The sequence below is a fragment of the Malaclemys terrapin genome, chromosome 2 (assembly GCF_027887155.1).
Source record: "Malaclemys terrapin pileata isolate rMalTer1 chromosome 2, rMalTer1.hap1, whole genome shotgun sequence".
Taxonomy (NCBI): domain Eukaryota; kingdom Metazoa; phylum Chordata; order Testudines; family Emydidae; genus Malaclemys; species Malaclemys terrapin.
The window spans coordinates 121,616,784-121,633,918 of record NC_071506.1 but is presented as its reverse complement, the minus strand read 5'-3'; the positions used below and the strand labels follow the sequence as shown (position 1 = coordinate 121,633,918).

The following is a 17,135-nucleotide window of genomic DNA, read 5'->3' as shown; positions in this document are numbered from 1 at the left end:
AACTGCAAGATTTGACCCTTTTTTGTATACAAACTATTTTCCAAAACATGTTGCAGATGTGAATAGTAGCAGAGGGAGAAGGAAATAAAAGGCACAGAGGGAAAACAATATGGTATATTTTAGCTGAGATTTGAAATGAACTGAGTGCTCAGTGAGGCAGAGAGATACAGTAATACCATTGCATGTGGCAAGGGGCCCTAGAGAAGGGAGTTGTACTAGTCAAACTGAAAGGAGATGAAGATCTGTATGGGCATTGTGGAGGGAGTTCATGGAAGGCAAGTTGAATGATTTAAGGTCTGACACATAGTACCTTACATTCGTGTATCAAACCATAACTTACTGGATATATACTGTACTGGACAGAGTATATATCAGATTTGCTCAAGCACCTACTACTGATTAGCAGTTCCCTCTACTGGCTGAGCTAATTAAACTGTTTTTTGCACTCTACAGGCAGATGTCTGATTTCACAAGTATGTGGTTAAGCTGACTCCCATGTTGTCTGTGCATGTAAATGGACACCATCACTACCATAGAAAAGTGACACAGGGGAATTGTGTGACATGATAAAAATGGGCCTGTTTCTAGCGTTGTCAGACTCTTTTCTCTGATAATAAGCACCATGAGTAAGGCTTTTCATTCTAGGGACCCCTAGAAATAATTCCAACATATGAGTCACTGAGATAGCCCAAGTCTTTTCTGCTAATTTTTTGTGCTGGTTTGTTTGCCTCTGTGTCATTTGGTACATGATGTGTATTTATGTTACACAATTTTTTGTTTGCTGAGTGTGGGGGTGAGTCTGACCCTTAGCCTGATAAATATTACATGTTTTAGAGACTGTCGTCCCTACTACTTGTCTATGCTCGGGCAAAATACTGGTGAGGTTCTCTCTATATTTTCTTTTAAGTAATAAAACAAATTATTGATTTTTCTTTTATGAAATACCCCCATCTCCTCAACAAAAGCGAGATGATGGCTTAGATCAAACAAATGGTGAGTTAGTTATTATAAAATTCAGAAGCCTTATATCATCCTTAAATAAGTAATTAAACAAAAACCAATTTTTAAAATACCAGAAGTCTGAATCTAAGCCCTGTGCCCTCCCAAAGTGAAATCTGTCCATCATGAAGAGACAGTTGTAGACCCTTTTTTTTTTTTTTTTGGGGGGGGGGGGGGGAGGAAGGAAAAGGAGATCACCCCACAGCTCCATCCTCCAATCACAAAGACTAAAAACCAGAAAAGATATCACTGGCAGTCACAATTCAAACAGTGAGGTTATGAAAACACGTTAGCAAACAATTACTCTTTACTAGCAATATATGGACTTGGCTCTGCTAGCTCTCAGTGTGATCAAGTGGATAGGACACTGTTCTGGGAGTCAGGAGCCTTGGGTCTTATTCACAGCTCTTCCATTGATTTGCTTTGTGACACTGGATACCTCTTTCTGCCTCCATTTCTCCATCTGTAAAATGGAAATATTAACCTACCTTTGTAAAGCACTTTGAGAGATAAAGATAAATCATATATTATAAGTAATTATTAGTACAGGGGGAACTGGTAGCAGTCCCTACATTTAAGTTGCCTTATACTTTCCATTATAAAAGATTTAATTAGTGTGATATTTTTTATAAGAAGCTCTAACACCTGTTTACAGCAGACCTTTGCAATCCAGCAATTAGAAAGCCCTCAGGCTAGCAAAGTAATTTTTTCCCCCTCTGACATTCTGAGCTGTAAATTGTTAAAACTCACCATTTCCCTGCTGTGGCTTGCTTTTCTCAGGAAAATTTTGCCAGCATCTAAAATAATAAATGAATATGAGCATTCTAATGTAAGTCCAGGCCCACCCTGCCATCAAAGCAGCAACATATACTGTACTGGAATGCCCGGGAACTGCCAGATCACTTGTATCAGAGGGGTCACAAGGATGGAAGGAGAGCCTAGCCAAGCCAGACTGGACCAGCAAGCTGTTCCCTTACCTTTGGGGGCACCACACAGGGCAGGAATCCTCCATATCCCAGGGAAGAGAGAGGGAGAAAGCCAGGCCAGACTCCTCCTAATTACTCCCTAAACCCAGCACACAGTGCCAGTGGCTCAAATTCTCCTGCTGTGGGATAACAACCTTCTCTTGCTGTTAGCTAATGTAGTTAGTCCTGCACTTCTGGAGGAACCAGTCTGTGGTGCGGGTTCCAGATTCAGACCCTCCTGAAGATGAATGAGAGGGGAATATTATATTTGTACATAATAGAACTTGCTTTTATCTTTTTACGTTCTTAAAAAAAAAAAAACTAAAACTACATGCAAAACAAACTGCATTAAAAGAACATTATTTAGGCTGCAAAGTCAAACAGACTCAAAAGTAGAGATGGTTGAAAAATTTTCAATGGATAGTTTTCCCTCAGAAAATATAGTTTCATTAAAATTGAAATTGTGTGCAGCAATGTATTGAGTTTGACACATTTTTCTCTGGAAAAATGTTAAAAAAAATAATTTCAACTTTCTCATTTCATTTTGATGATGTAAAAGAGGCTCATTTTGATAAGGTAGAAATATTTCATTTTGGCCTTAACATTTTGAGCCATTTTGTTTCATTTTTATATTCTCTTAATGTTATTTTAATAAAGTATTATCTCTTGATAGTTGATTTAATATTTTATATTATAATGTTCTATAATGTCAAAATATTTCATTTTGATAATGTCAGAAGTAAAACAGGTAAATGTTTTCTAATTAAAATTTTTCAGAATTTCCATTCTGTGGGAGATTTCAAATTTGAACTAAAACAAACTTTCAATATATCAGAATTTCCCACCAACTCTACTGAAAAATTAGGAGATGTCATTGTGACGGGTTGGATCACAGAAAACCCCTTGGGAACTGCCAACTGATGTGCCGAGACTACCTCTGAGCCTGTTTTCCGTGGCAGCTTGGGACTTCAGTGCCCTGCCTGGTTTGAGCCAGACACGCTAGCCCGTTACAAACCCAGACCCAGGTCTGAACCAAGTCCCCCCAGTAGCTGCAGGCTTAACTGAAAACAGCTTAAGAAGTGTTCCTGTCTCCAACACTCAGATGCCCAACTCCCAATGGGGTCCAAACCCCAAATAAATCCGTTTCCCCCGTATAAAGCTTATACAGGGTAAACTCAAATTGTTCGCCCTCTGTAACACTGATAGAGAGATATGCACAGTTGTTTGCCCCCTCCCACCAGGTATTAATACATACTCTGGGTTATTTAATAAGTAAAAAATGATTTTATTAAATACAAAAAGTAGGATTTAAGTGGTTCCAAGTAATAACAGACAGAACAAAGTGAATTACCAAGGAAAATAAAATAAAATAAAATAAAACATGCAAGTCTAAACCTAATACAGTAAGAAAGTGATTACAGATGAAATCTCACCCTCAGAGATGTTCCAGTAAGTTTCTTTTACAGACTAGCCTCCTTCTAGTCTGGGTCCAGCAATCACTCACACCCCTCTGGTTACTGTCCTTTGTTCCAGTATCTTTCAGGTATCCTTTTGGGGTGGAGAGGCTCTCTCTTGAGCCAGCTGAAGACAAAATGGAAAGGTCTCCCAGGGGCTTAGACTTTCTCTTGTGGGTGTACACCCCCTCCTCTCTCCTATCCAGAATTTAGCTCCAAGATGGAGTTTTGGAGTCACATGGGCAAGTCACATGTCCAGGCATGACTGAGCTCCTTACAAGCCAGGCCACACTCCTGGGACAGCTCAGATGTGGACTGGCGTCTCCAAGTTAATCGTTGGCTTAAGTGTTTCTTGATTGGGCACTTACTGAGAATAGTCTTTTCTCAGGAAGCTGCCCAACTGCTTTACTGAGGCTACTTAAAATTAAACAAGTACATAGCCAATATTCATAACTTTGAATACAAAAATGATACATGCATACAAATAGGATGAATATATTCAGTAGATCATAACCTTTACAGAGATATGTTACATGGCATATGTAGCATAAAACATATTCCAGTTATGTCATATATACATTCATAAGCATATTCCCATAATGTTTTATGGGGTGCAACATCACAGTTATATTTATGGTTGCCCAGGCAATGTTATTTTTGCCCCATTTTACATATGCATTATGCAATAGCCTTTAATTACACAATCATATACTATTTTTCCCCACAGGGCCCCTGTCTCATTCAGTGCACAGGATGGATGCACAAGGCACAATTAAGGTTGCATGGGCAATTGTCAATAGCATTTTCTAATTTTCAAGTGCTTGACATTGTGACCTAGATAACTTTCTTTTAATGTGTATTAATTTAATTCTGTGTATGTAATTATTATTATAAGTCAGCCAGAGTACAATGAGAAAGAGTTGCACAGGTGACCATTATTAGCTTAAAGCATCAAACTGCCAAATTAAGGAGAAAGGAGTAAAAGCAAGTGAAAGAAGCCAGGTAAAAAATGGATCAGGGTTTTACAGCCTAGACATCACAGTCAAAGATATATTTGTGTGAGACTAGAGAGAACTATACTTTGCGTCTAACCATTTGTTTTGGTCTCAGGACCAAGCACAGCTAAAAACGACATGTGAATCTCATTATTTGCTTGTAAGGAGCTTGGCTTGTGTCCTGATTTATTTTGTTTAAGTATTGGTTGGTTGGAGGTGGGAGGATTCTCCTGACAAGTAAAAGATATGCCTCTGATTTTCACCTGAGCCCTTTCCCCTTGTTCAGTCCCTCACCAGGATGTCTACTTAATGTTAGTAGAGAATAGATTACAGCTACTCAACTGACCAAAAATAATTTCTGATTTACTGAAGCAGGATCAAGGCCCCTTTTACTTGTAACTTGATATATAGCTTGGCTATTTGACCATTAAAAAGTATAATCACTTTCCCAAAGTACATCTTACTGGCTTTGTTCTGTTTGCCGTATAGGCTACTTTCATTACAGAAAAGAGAGAAAGTGAAAACAGATATTTCATTGAAAAACAGTCACTAGAAACAGACTCTATATGTGTGTGTGTGTGTGTTTTCATACCCACACACAAAACCTATTTAGGCTAAAAGAACCATCATTTTCCCCCTACAAAACGTGTTTAATAAAATTAAATATCTGCACATCTCCTGGTAAATACCACAGGAGCAGCTTCTGCCACTTTTACTTAGACTGAGTAGTACTTTACTTTGTGAGGAGTCCCAAATCAGAACCCACCGTGCACTCACTTCAAACTAGTGAAAATAACTTTACAAGGTATATGGCAATGGTGAATCAGGCTTGTATAGTCTAGTCCTGCAACACTTATTACTGGGCACAGGGCCAGAGTCAGCAAAGTCCTTAAGCATGTGCTTAAGTCCATCCATATCCAGCAAAGCTCTTAAAAGAATGCTTAAGTCACAGGGACTTAAGCACATGCTTAAAGTTAAGGACATGTTTAAGACTTCTGTTAACTTGGAGCCATGATGCATACTAGTGAGTGAGTAGTCCCATTGGCATCAATGTTCCATTTGGTTCAATGAAACTAATCATATTACTCAAGCAGTGCATCCAGTGCAAAGTGTTTGAAGAATTCGATCTTTAGAGCCTGATTCACTATCACCTTGGAATTGGATTAAGCTAATTCAGAACAAGAGAGTCCATACATGGAGTTAATACATGGAGTCAATGAGGAATAGTTAATCCACTTTAAATTCACACCTTAGGCTGGGTCTACACTACCCGCCTGAATCGGCGGGTAGAAATCGACCTCTCGGGGATCGATTTATTGCGTCCCGTTGGGACGCGACAATCGATCTCCGAATCGACGCTCTTACTCCACCAGCGGAGGTGGGAATAAGCGCCGTCGATGGGAAGCCGCAGAGGTCGATTTTGCCACCGTCCTCACAGCAGGGTAAGTCGGCTGCGATACGTCGAATTCAGCTACGCTATTCACGTAGCTGAATTTGCGTATCTTAAATCGACTCCCCCCTGTAGTGTAGATGTAGCCTTACTTTGTTCTGGATTGACTTTCACATGTAGACAAGCCCTTACTCCAGTTTTTATGCCAGTGTAACTCCACCCAGAGCTGTGGAGTTGCACCAGCATAACAGTGCAGCAAGACAGTGGTAAATCAGGCCCTCGTAGTATAACCTTTTGCAAGTGGTATTAAAAACAGGACCTTTATGTCTTCAGGAAGTTTATGCAATATGTTGGTCATCCAGTAAATGTACTTCATTACTATGGTTGCAAAAACAAATTCCAAATTCTGAAAATATGGTTGACAAAGCTAAGAGTAATTGAATGATTCATGGCTTGCATTAGATTAACAAATGCACTATGTGAGAAAGACCTAGTGGGATGCATAGATTTTTAACACATTTTGCAACAATAGATATGCTTATTAGAACTCATCAGCTATACTGTCTCTTATCCTTTTAGAGCTCTTTTAAATTAATTATTTCTGTCTGTCTGTCATAACTAAGGACCCACAGTTATGAGTTATTACTACTTAAGAATTGCCCAAGCATCAAGGCTGTTTAGAAAATGTAGGCCAGAGGAATGAGAGAAAAAAAGATCCCAGTCTAATGGCAAGATTTCTTCAGACTGTCTGAGTTGCTGCAGTCTTTTGCAAGAGTGTACTGCTCAGGCAGCTAGAGAGATTTCCCATTTTTTTTCCTGTCTGTGAATGAATGAATGAAATTTTGTTTATATCAAATGTCAAGGTATTATATGACGTGCCAGATAAAGTAATGAAAAATAGGGAACTTGATAGAATCTAATATTGTGATTAAATGAAGTTTATCTGTATAAAAGAGAAGTCAACTATAAGTGATACAGCTTTGGGCAAAATGCTGTAAACTTTAATGGCAGGATTTACGACCTCATAGGCAATCCTGTTAGGGAAGAAGTGGTTGTATTTATATAGATTTTTTGTAGTTTAAGTAATAAAGTGAAGAACTAAGGCTAATACTTTCATTCAAACATTCTTATGTTATCAAGTTAATGAAATACACCCGTGCTGAAAGAGGCAGTAAATAAAAAGGAACTGAAACTAAATAGGGTGTTTATAAGGACACTTGATCACAGAGTAGAATAATCAAAAATATAACTGTTTGATTAACAATGAACAGACTCAGTTCAGCCATATGTACCAAGATCCCACCCTTGTTGTTAAAACAAGGAGAACAAGTATGGAAGATGTATACAGCTGTTCCAGCCGGCTGGAAAACAACAGTCTTTGAAGTGACTTTGCATTTTATAATGAACTGTTAAAACAAGTTTAAAGAGCATCAAATAATATGGAAAGATTTTATGTAAATTATTTAAACTGGACATTTCAGTAACTAGCAGAGCGTTGATGGAGAAACTGCAACTTGAGCACGCATAACTGAAAAATTGACCAAGGAATGCACCAGAGAGGAGGCTACAGAAAGTGACTTGCAGAAGTCAGTCACTGACCAGAACAAATCAATCAGTATTCAATGTATGCCCCCAGATGGCTGTAGCTTAACATGTCTTACACAAGCTGGTGTGACAAGATGCGTTGCACAAAGAAACTAGAAAATTCTAGTCCCAGTTGCAAGAACTCAAAGGTGATGTCTCATTGCCTGAATGGATGGTGAGCAAGAACAACTCTCATTTTGATTGGACATTTTAAATCTTTGGAAGAAGAATGGATCACCTTCTGACTGTCCACACCAGCATCTCCAAAAAGAGGAAACAAGTTGGATCACCCAGCAGAAATGGGATAAAAGGCCCTTTCTCCTTCAGCACACTGCTTCCTGAAAGCTGAAGACACCTGGAAGGGAGAAGACGGACGTCCTGGGTCAGCTACCTGGGAGTTTTCCAGGTGACAACAAGTACCTATCTCAGATACCTCTAATTGCGTCTTTCTATTTTCCAGCAATTCAGATTGCCTGCTAGCACACTTGGAAAATACTATAGTCGTGTCAGTCGTTCACCTGTTTTTCTGTGTCAGTTCCTGCTGTGAACAGTAACTGGAGCTTAAAGCTAATGGCTGAGCAAAGATCTGATGATGAGTAACACAGAGACTTTGTCTTGAGTGACTACCTAAGTCAGTCAGTTGACCACTCCCCGAAACTGGGTACCCACTTAGTAAGGAAATGTATATGGTTGTGTATGCACTTTAAACATCGTCACAGAGTTACAGAGTGTCCCCTTGTTTTGTAACAGGTTCCAATCAAGATTGTAGTAGTTTTGAAACTAAGCAAGTTACTGTTGTTAACTAAGATTGCAGAATATTGTACATATGTCTACCATAGTTAATGCTTTCATACTGCCTTTCAAGTTTTCTGTGCATGTAGACATAAAACAGACCAACTCTACATGCCTCCTGAACATCTACACAGTCTGTCATAAATGTAGGAGTTTGTTAGATAGTTAGGAGTGATAGTCAGGTCCTGGGGCAAATATAATTTGTGGGGAAGTAGTTTAAAAGGGTAGACTATATAGATCCATTGGGAAGGAGGCCTTGGTGAATTGGCATGTAAGTAATTGACCAAATTGTCTTTTGCTTTAGCTTTGTTTTTTTCCTCTGTAGACTTAGCAACACCAAAACTGATAAACTGACAAAAGCGAGGCCCTGTTTTGAGAGATTCTTTGTCAAAAATCTAAACAAAGTTATCTTCCCAAGATAGTGATTATGTACATGTTATTTTCTATTGTGGTTCTGTAATTTGATTCTGACAAACCTGAGTGGTTACATTGCCCAACTTTCTGGTTTGTTAGCCAAATACGATTTGTTGTCTTATATCCTATACTATTAGTTACTGTTGTTAAGAATATCTCATAGCACTCTATAAAACTAAATTAAACTCTTGAGTCCTTTTCTTTAATGGAGCAATTGAAATTAAAAGAACCCTTAGAAAGGTGGTCTGGGTATCTAGTTAAGCAGGTGCTTAACTAAGGTTTCTTTTATACCATTTCTTACAACTTTATTCATGTTGTATTTTTATTGTTATTTATTTTACCATCCCTTATGTTAATTTTATAATGTTGTTATAATTGCTGATGTTCGTGCCCATGACATGCTAAGTACCTTTCAGACGTACAAGAAGGGACAGTCCCTGATCCTAGGAGCTCATAGTCTAAGGAAAAGACAAGGAGTTAGAGGGCCAGAGGAAAGGGTACATCTGCAGGCTATATATCTACATGCAAGTCAACTCAATTCACTGTTAAGCAGCATGGCAGAAGTGGATCTTTAAGATGAAGTCAAATGTAGACAGGGTAGGGGCCTTGCAAATGAGGTGAGGGAGATCATACCATGGATAGAGGTAACCATACAGGAAACTGACACATGGGATGGCAAGTCTGGGAACATTGGCAGGAGAAACGCTGTGAACATTGACAAGGGATGATGACCAGGGAGGGACAGAGTTATATAACGCTTTGAAAGTGGTGAGAAGCAGCTCAGGAGGTGGTGGATTTCACTAGATGAAGCAGAGTGGTGGAGCATCTTAAAACTACTAAGCATTCCTCACTTCTTCAAATCTAGTAACTCTGTCCCTGTGGCTCTCGCATAAAAATACATCCAGATAATCCATTGGCATCCTTTTGCATAAAAGCATTGCATATGCTTAGGTTGTCACATCCATCTCACTGAAAATAAGGCTATAAGTTAGTTAAAGCTAACGAACATTTTAGCATTAGAGATGGACTGGCATTCAGACAAGAGCATATGCTTCAATTCTAAGCAAATGAAAAATCCAAATAAAAGGGAGACTGGATGGCTCAGCTCATTTGTAAAGAGGGATAGAGCTTTTCATCTCTAGAACACAGTTCAAATCTAACTTAGTAGTTAGTAGTGACTAAAAGTGACCCTCCGTTGTCCCTTGGATGTGTAAAATGAATTGTGTTGGTCTCAGAGTGCTTCCCAGTGAACAGCTATCCACATCTCAAAAACTACCACAATTGGACCTAATCTTCAGGCTCAGTAGAAACCTCTTAGATGTTGAGTCACATGTGCAGAGCAGTGTGGGGACACCTGTTCCCTCGGGCCTGTTATAGGGCATCAACAATTACTCAGCACTCTCTTTGGTGCTGCACTTTCAGTCTGTGTCTAAATCTTCCTGCTTTTTCCTACACAACATCTCTAAGAGCCAACCTTTCCTCTCCAGCCACATGACTAAAATCCTTATTCAATCCCTCATTATTTTGCCCCATGTTTAACATTTTTCTCCCATAATTGGCTGACCCTGGTTCCTTTTTGGTCTCTCCCCTCTTCAGAGGGGTGGTCAATATTGCACTTATAGGAAGATGCCTTTGGTATCTTTTTTCCTCCTAAAAAGGAGACTAAATACACAAGCAATAAATTCCTACACGCAAAAGTTAAGAGATGGAAAAAAATACAGCACCTAGTATCTGCTGTTCGCCTTTGGGTTACAGTGTGCAGCAACTGCTGATACGTCAAATCATCATGCAAAGAATGAGGCAGGCACTATTCATTGCAGTTCTCTTCATTTTGCTTTGATTCCCAGCGTGCTCTATACTAGCACCTCAGCTAGACTCCCTTACACACTACTTGGTACACAAAGCACTAGGTATAGCTGTAAAGAGTAGCAAATATTTATATTATGGTAGCATGTAAAGGCCTCAGTTAGGATCGGGCCCCATTGTGCTGGGTGCTGTACATTTAGGGTTTGATTCTCATTTACACCACTCTAGTCATGTCAAGGGGCCTTAAATAGGTAGTGGTATAATTTGTTGCTCTGTCCATAGGACAATAGTTCCATTTCATGTCAACTTTTGAGGTTCCCGAATTTGTTTTCATTCCACATTAGGGGAAAAAAAACAAAACACCAAAACCTGTCCAACATTTTCACTAAATTGAATTGTGTTGAAATGTTCATTTCCAAATTGAATAAGTCAGGTTTTCAATTCATCTCTCTATCACTGCTCAAAAATGACCAAAGAGTTGTGGACTTCAGAGCCTTCCTATCAAAAACGTTGTCAAAATAGATAGGTATCCACAAAATCTTTCAGCTATGATGAAATAGCATATTTCAACCAAAATAATTTTGTCAAAAATGTTCCAACAAGTTCTAATCATTTGCTCTCACTTTGACCCATTTTATACCACCAGAGTGCTGTCACTTGGCCTTAGGGTAGATGAGATTCAGGCCTTATGCTGATGCCATAGAAACTGTAGCTGGGGATACACAAATCATGCAAGAATGTTGAACTCTCTGCTGCCCCCCAACAGCCATAGCCAAGAACAACGTATGCTTATTCTGGCATATTCCACAGTGAAATCATTTCAAATAATATTGCCCCTGGAAGGTGTTACTTACAGGACTGACCTAGCACCAAGCAAGTGGCACAGAAGACATTGCAGCATCATTTCCAAACGTATTGCTTTTGAAGGAAGTTTTGTGCAGAAACAGCATCAAAAGCAATGACTGCTCCCAGTAGAGTTTAAAAGGGTGGATACTTCTTGGTGGTAAGTCAATCCAGGTATGAACCCGGGAACACAGTCCAATACTATCTCATTGGCAGAACTCCAGCAGCTGGGTTTACACTTTGCAATTACTTGTATACTTGCTGATTCTACTGCCAGCAAGGTTCTCCGGTTATAACCATAAGGTAGCCTTAGCGGAGAAACACTATTATAGGGAGGTGTGTAACAAAATACCAAGCCTCACCCATTGGGACTTACAACCAATACGTTTCCCAAGTCTGCCATTAATGTCAATACCTTAAACACTTTTCTTGTTTAAACACTGTAAAGACATTCAATAGTTAACATACACAATGCATTTGGGAGGTTGCATAAGTATTATTAGATCCATTTCACAGATGGGAAAAACTAATGCAGAGAGGTGAAGGAGGTGTGCTGTCCCAGGAAGCATGCTGCCTGCATGGAGTCTGCGTCCAAGATATTATAGAAAGGCTCATCTAGCCCTCTGATTACTATCCCATGCTGATCATTCACATGGGCACAGGTCTGACCCTGACCAGATCAGCAGTGACTACAGGGTTCTAGGAAGTTAGGGGCACAGTTAGTATTTTTGTCCATCCTCCTAGGTGAAGGTAAGGGCCCAGGCAGGGACACACATCCTGGAGATAAATGCATGGCTGCAAAGATGATGTTGATGAGAGGACACTGACTTCCTTGATCATGGGATGCTGTTCCGAAAAGGTCTGTTGGGAAGAGATGGGGTCCAAATGACCAAGAAGGTGAAGACCATCTTCATGCATTGACTTGCCAACTTGTGAATAGGGTTTTAAACTAAGTTCAAAGGGGGCAGATGACAAAAGCACACAAGTAAGTATAAAAAAAGAAGACTTTAAAAGAGAGTTAGACGTTGGGGGAAAATGGAAAGTTACAGAAGGTCATTGGAGCAATAAGAGGGAAATGAGTGGTGGAATCTGGTCAACATCTTAGATGTCAATACACAATGCAAAGAGTACAGGGAAATAGAAATAATTTCGGAACCTCTTCCTGATCTCAGGGTCTAGTTCCATGGCAACTGGTTCTCGCCTTATAAGCAGGACTAGGGCAGTGATTGCTGGACAACTAGGTAGGACAGTGCATAGACCATCTACAACAAAAAATTCCTGGGACGTTGTCTTCTCTCCAAGTTTTCCTTTCACATTTAATGGAGACTGTCCTGGGTCTTTCATACCTCTTTTGGCTCTGAAATCACTGTTACTGTGTCTATTTTGAAGTCTATTTTATACTTTTGCAAAATGATCTTGGTGATCCATGGTGGTTCTTTTTGGTCATCTTCTATGGCTCCAAGACATGCAATCCCAGAATCCTTTGGGTTTTCTTCTTGAAAGACATCTGCTACCATACATTTAGACCAACAGACAGCTACATAATGTCTCCTTTCTAGACATTTCCTGCATGTTGTGTCCCTTACTGGATAAAGATGGTTGTACAACCCATTCCACTTCCAATGAGCAGAAAGATGGAACTCAGCTGGAAATAAATTCAGGAGTGAGCCGGGGGGAGGCATTAACCACTCTTGCCTCAATTTCCCCACCTTCAGAATTAGGATAAAAATATTTATCGATCTCTTAAGAGTACTGAAGATTAAGTAGCTAATATTTGTAAAGAACTTTGAAGACTAAAAGTGCTACATGGTTTACGTATAATTAAGTAATTTCAGCTCTTCAGTATGATGGGGTCTGTTATTAAACTGCACATCATAAATCAGCTTCAACAGATTTTTCTAATGACTGCAAACCCATTTAAAAGAAAGACAAGTTTTCACTTTTCCAGCACTTAGTTTTTAAAAACTATGTACCTAACTAAGGTTTTGCTGTAGCATTCCCTACTACAGTATCTCAGTGCTTAAAAACTGACATTTTTTAGGGTATATTTTTTAAGTTATTCAATTGAGGCTTTTCAAAGGCATTTAAGGGAGTTAAGCACCCAACTCCCCCTGAAATTTGTTGAATGCTGGAGTTAAACTAGGCCTCTCTTTACAGCTACACATTGGGTTGACTACATTAACAACAGTTTAAAGAAGCCCATATTTCATAGGTATTGAAAGTCTCTACCAGAATGGTCAGAAATGAGAAAAAAATATCCCCACAGAGTCTCTAAAATGGGAAAAGAAGAGAAAATAAAAACTGGATAAAATTATCTTCAAACTGCTTCACAATGTTGATTACTATTGGAAGTGGCAAAAATGAAATATTTGAAAAGCCTTGAAACTAGAAAGAGTATATTAATCCTCTCCCAAGGACTGGGAGAGCCTTTTTTAGGAGTGCTGCCAATGGTTTTGACATTAATACATTTAATGTAATTGAATATGCAGTGTTTTTCTGTTTGATTTTTGCCGCCTTTTCTCTGGGAGGCGATACATATGGTTGTCAAGACAGATAAGAACTCTTCATTTTGGAGTAGCTGTTTTTGATTATTGTCTCATTGATCTGTGGGGTAGCAGTAGTGAATTCCATGCTCGTCCAAATTTCTGATTTATGGCTTCTATCACTACTTTTTTTTTTTTTTTTGCTTGAGGAAGATTCAGATTATTATGATTTGTTATTAATATAGTGCCTCAAAGTGAACAAGGCACTTTAGAGATCTGGAAGATAAGACATGACCCTCTCCTGAACAACAGATGCTTTATTAATATGGTAGCCTCTAGAAGCCCCAACCGTCAGGGCCCCGTTGTGATAGCCACTGTACAAATAAACAGTGTGAGAGAGATGCCCTCAGGTGTTAACTTTGTGAGAAGAGAACAAATGAAAAATGCGATTATATAAACTGAGGCCAACATTTTCAAATTGGGGTGTCTAAAGTTAAAGCTCCTAAATCTATATTTAGGCACCTTAAAAGTGGCCTGATTTTTTTCAAAGGTGCTGAGTACCCAGTGGGACCAATTAACTTTCATGAGACCTGAAACTTTTGGCCAGAATTATTAACAGAATATTTTCCCAAGACCATCATAAGGCACCTGCAGCTCATTAAAGTCCAGCAAATGCCGATTATAATGAGGGAAGAAAAACAAATTGTGAATCAGAGAGACGTGTGGACAAATTGCAGGAGGTCTGAAGTTAGTAGGCCTTGGGTCACTTAATTGAGAGCCAGATGCAAAAGCTTGAAAACATTTTTTTTTATTTTGGTTTTCTTAACAAAAAAACTTTTTATTTAATGTATGGGTTTTAAAAAAATTATTCTGATGATTTATTAGCTGAGCTTCTTATTTCTTCACAGCCAGCTGAAACTTATCAGCTCTCCACCTGCCTCCAAGTTCTGGAAAAAAGGACGTACTTAACACGTACAGCTGGATGGACTATGTTTTTTTGTTTGGTTCTTGTTTTGTTTTCCCTGTGCAAAATTTCAGCTTTTCAGCAAAAACTCAAAACCCCAAAATTTTCAGCCAAAATCTTGGGGCCGAACTGAAAATTTCAGTTACGAAATGCTGCCATGATGCCTCATGCCTCCATTCTCCTCTAAGCACTGAAGATCACTGGACAGACTACTGTATATGTCGTATGATGGACCACTCCCGCTTGCTAAGCTGCTGTGCTGCATCATGGGAAATGTAGTCTGGCTGAGGAATTCAAGCCCATAGAGAAGAATGGTGCACGAGACAGTGAAATTACAACTCCCGTGAAGCATGTTTCCAAACTTGAAATATTTCTGGTTTGGGCCAAACTTTTTTGGGTTTCAGGTGTTCGTTTTTTCAATGAAAAGTCAAATTTTCCATGGAAACCAGGCATTTCACGAAAAAATTGTTCAGTGGAAACCCCAATTTTCTATAAAAAAAAAATGGTTTATATGGAAATGTGTTGACCAGTCCTATTAACAGGTATTTCTATCCCATATGATGATTAACAATATTTCAATGAATGCCAGAAGAAATAAGGAATAATTAGCCCATTAATTTCTAGAGTTACTAAATGATTTGTGGATGATACATACTTTCGCCCTTTTTTCTCAAACGGGGGTTTTCACTTGAAATGCAATGCAATAATTTCAAAACTCTAAATTTGGAAGTATTTACTGGGATATTTTGTAAGTTAAGACAAAAAATGAACATGGCCCTGGGCTACCTTAAGTGGATTTAAATGCATGGGTTGCCCCAATCAGCAGTCCATCTCCAGTCAGTAAAGCAGTTAAACACATGCTTAACTTTAGGCACATGCCTAAGTTCCAGTAAAGTTATGCATGTGCTTAAATGCTTTGCTGAATAAGGGGTTTGCTTATCTGTGGGGAAGGTACCCACTACCCATCATAAGCAGATCATCCCACTTCCACATGGAAGAGGGGGGACAACCACTTCTGTGGCTAAGCTCCATTCCCACTCCAACCCCATGGAGGCATCTCCGTAGGATACCAGGGTCCTCATGAGGGTGAGGATGGAGACTCTGTGAGCTGGGGGCAGCACTGGTCCAGCACTGACTGCAGTAGTGGTCCAGCACTAGAGGGGGGATACAGTGGGTTTCACAGATATCTGCTAACAGCAGATGAAGGGTGAGAGTCCGGAATCTTGGATTCCTTTCCAGGCTCTGGAGGGAGTCTGCTCTAGTGGGCACAGACTCTTCCTCCCATTCCCCCCAAACTTGACCCCTTCTGTTTTGTCCCCTCCAATCTGTCCATGTTCCAGTCCTGGCTCTTTTCCATTCTCGGCTCCTCGTCCTATGCCATTCTCATTGTTGACCCAGTCCCACTCTCCACGCCCCAGGCTCCTTATCCCAGGCCCAGTCTCCTTGCATAGCCAGTCCTAGGCTCACCTTCCCAGTTTACTGTCCAAGTCTCAATTCCCCTTGACTATCAACCTCTCCACCTTCCCACACCCTGTCCTAGTTTCCTTGCCCAGCCAGTCCCAGTTCCCATCTCCCAGTTTTTTATCTCATCTGTCTCTCCTCTCCCCCTGCACTGCCTACCAATCTCAGTGTCCCTTCCTGGGCTCAGGGCCGGCTCCAGGCACCAGCCTAGCAAGTTGGTGCTTGGGGCGGCACGTACGGCTCTTCCACGGCAATTTGGCAGCGGGTCCCTCACTCCCTCTCGGCAGGAAGGACCTGACGCCGAATTGCCGCCAAAGAAGCGGCGGCAGTAGAGTCGTGGAAGTGCCGCAAATTGCGACTTTTTTTTGGCTGCTTGGGGCGGCAAAAACCCTGGAGCCGGACCTGCCTAGGCTTGTCAATGTCATCCAATCTCAGTTTCCCCCTGCATCTCTTCCTGGGCTCCTTTTCCCAGTCTCCTTGCGTGGCCAGTCCCAGCTCCCTCCTCCCCCCCTCTGCCCAGTTCTTTTATGATCTGTGTTTCCCACTACCAGTCAACTGGGTCCCAAGCTCCACCTTACAAGCTCTCCCCCTAGTCTCTTTTCCCAAACAATCCCAGCCTCTCCCTACTGCCAGTTTCCAGGCTCAGGTTTCTTGTCCAACCAGTCCAGCTGCTCTCCATCCACTGCTTCCAGAACCATCCTCCCCATGCAACTCCAGTCCCAGCTTCTCTCCCCCCAACTCCAGTCCCAGTTTCACCAGACTCCTGTTCCAATCTACTCCTTTCCCTCCTTCCTTGTCTGGCTCTTGTCTCTTCTGCATTCAAATCAGATGGCTTCCTACTCCAAGCGGTCTGGGCAGCAGCAGCAGCATTGAGAGCACAGAAGAAACAGGTTACTGCTCTCATTTCCAGTGCCAGCCCATCCCAGAGGCTCAAAGGGACTAGGAGCAGCCACTACAAGGAAAGTCCAGCTTTGCCCCATGGACC

At 40.5% G+C, this 17,135-nt stretch overlaps 1 long non-coding RNA gene across 3 annotated transcripts in view; it reads right to left on the bottom strand.

The window, feature by feature from the left end:
* Nucleotides 1–1,174: 1,174 nt before the first annotated feature.
* The window catches only part of LOC128832803 (uncharacterized), a 28,725-nt gene continuing 12,764 nt past the window's right edge, over nucleotides 1,175–17,135 (bottom strand). For 2 of the 3 annotated variants that reach the window (XR_008444059.1, XR_008444060.1), the window contains 4 exons: nucleotides 3,398–3,545; nucleotides 1,977–2,202; nucleotides 1,750–1,796; nucleotides 1,175–1,462 (listed from right to left, as the gene is read on the bottom strand). This is a non-coding gene — a long non-coding RNA (uncharacterized LOC128832803). Of the gene's footprint in view, nucleotides 1,463–1,749; nucleotides 1,797–1,976; nucleotides 2,203–3,397; nucleotides 11,020–17,135 lie in introns of those variants that run through there. The other variant, XR_008444058.1, reaches the window with a different exon arrangement.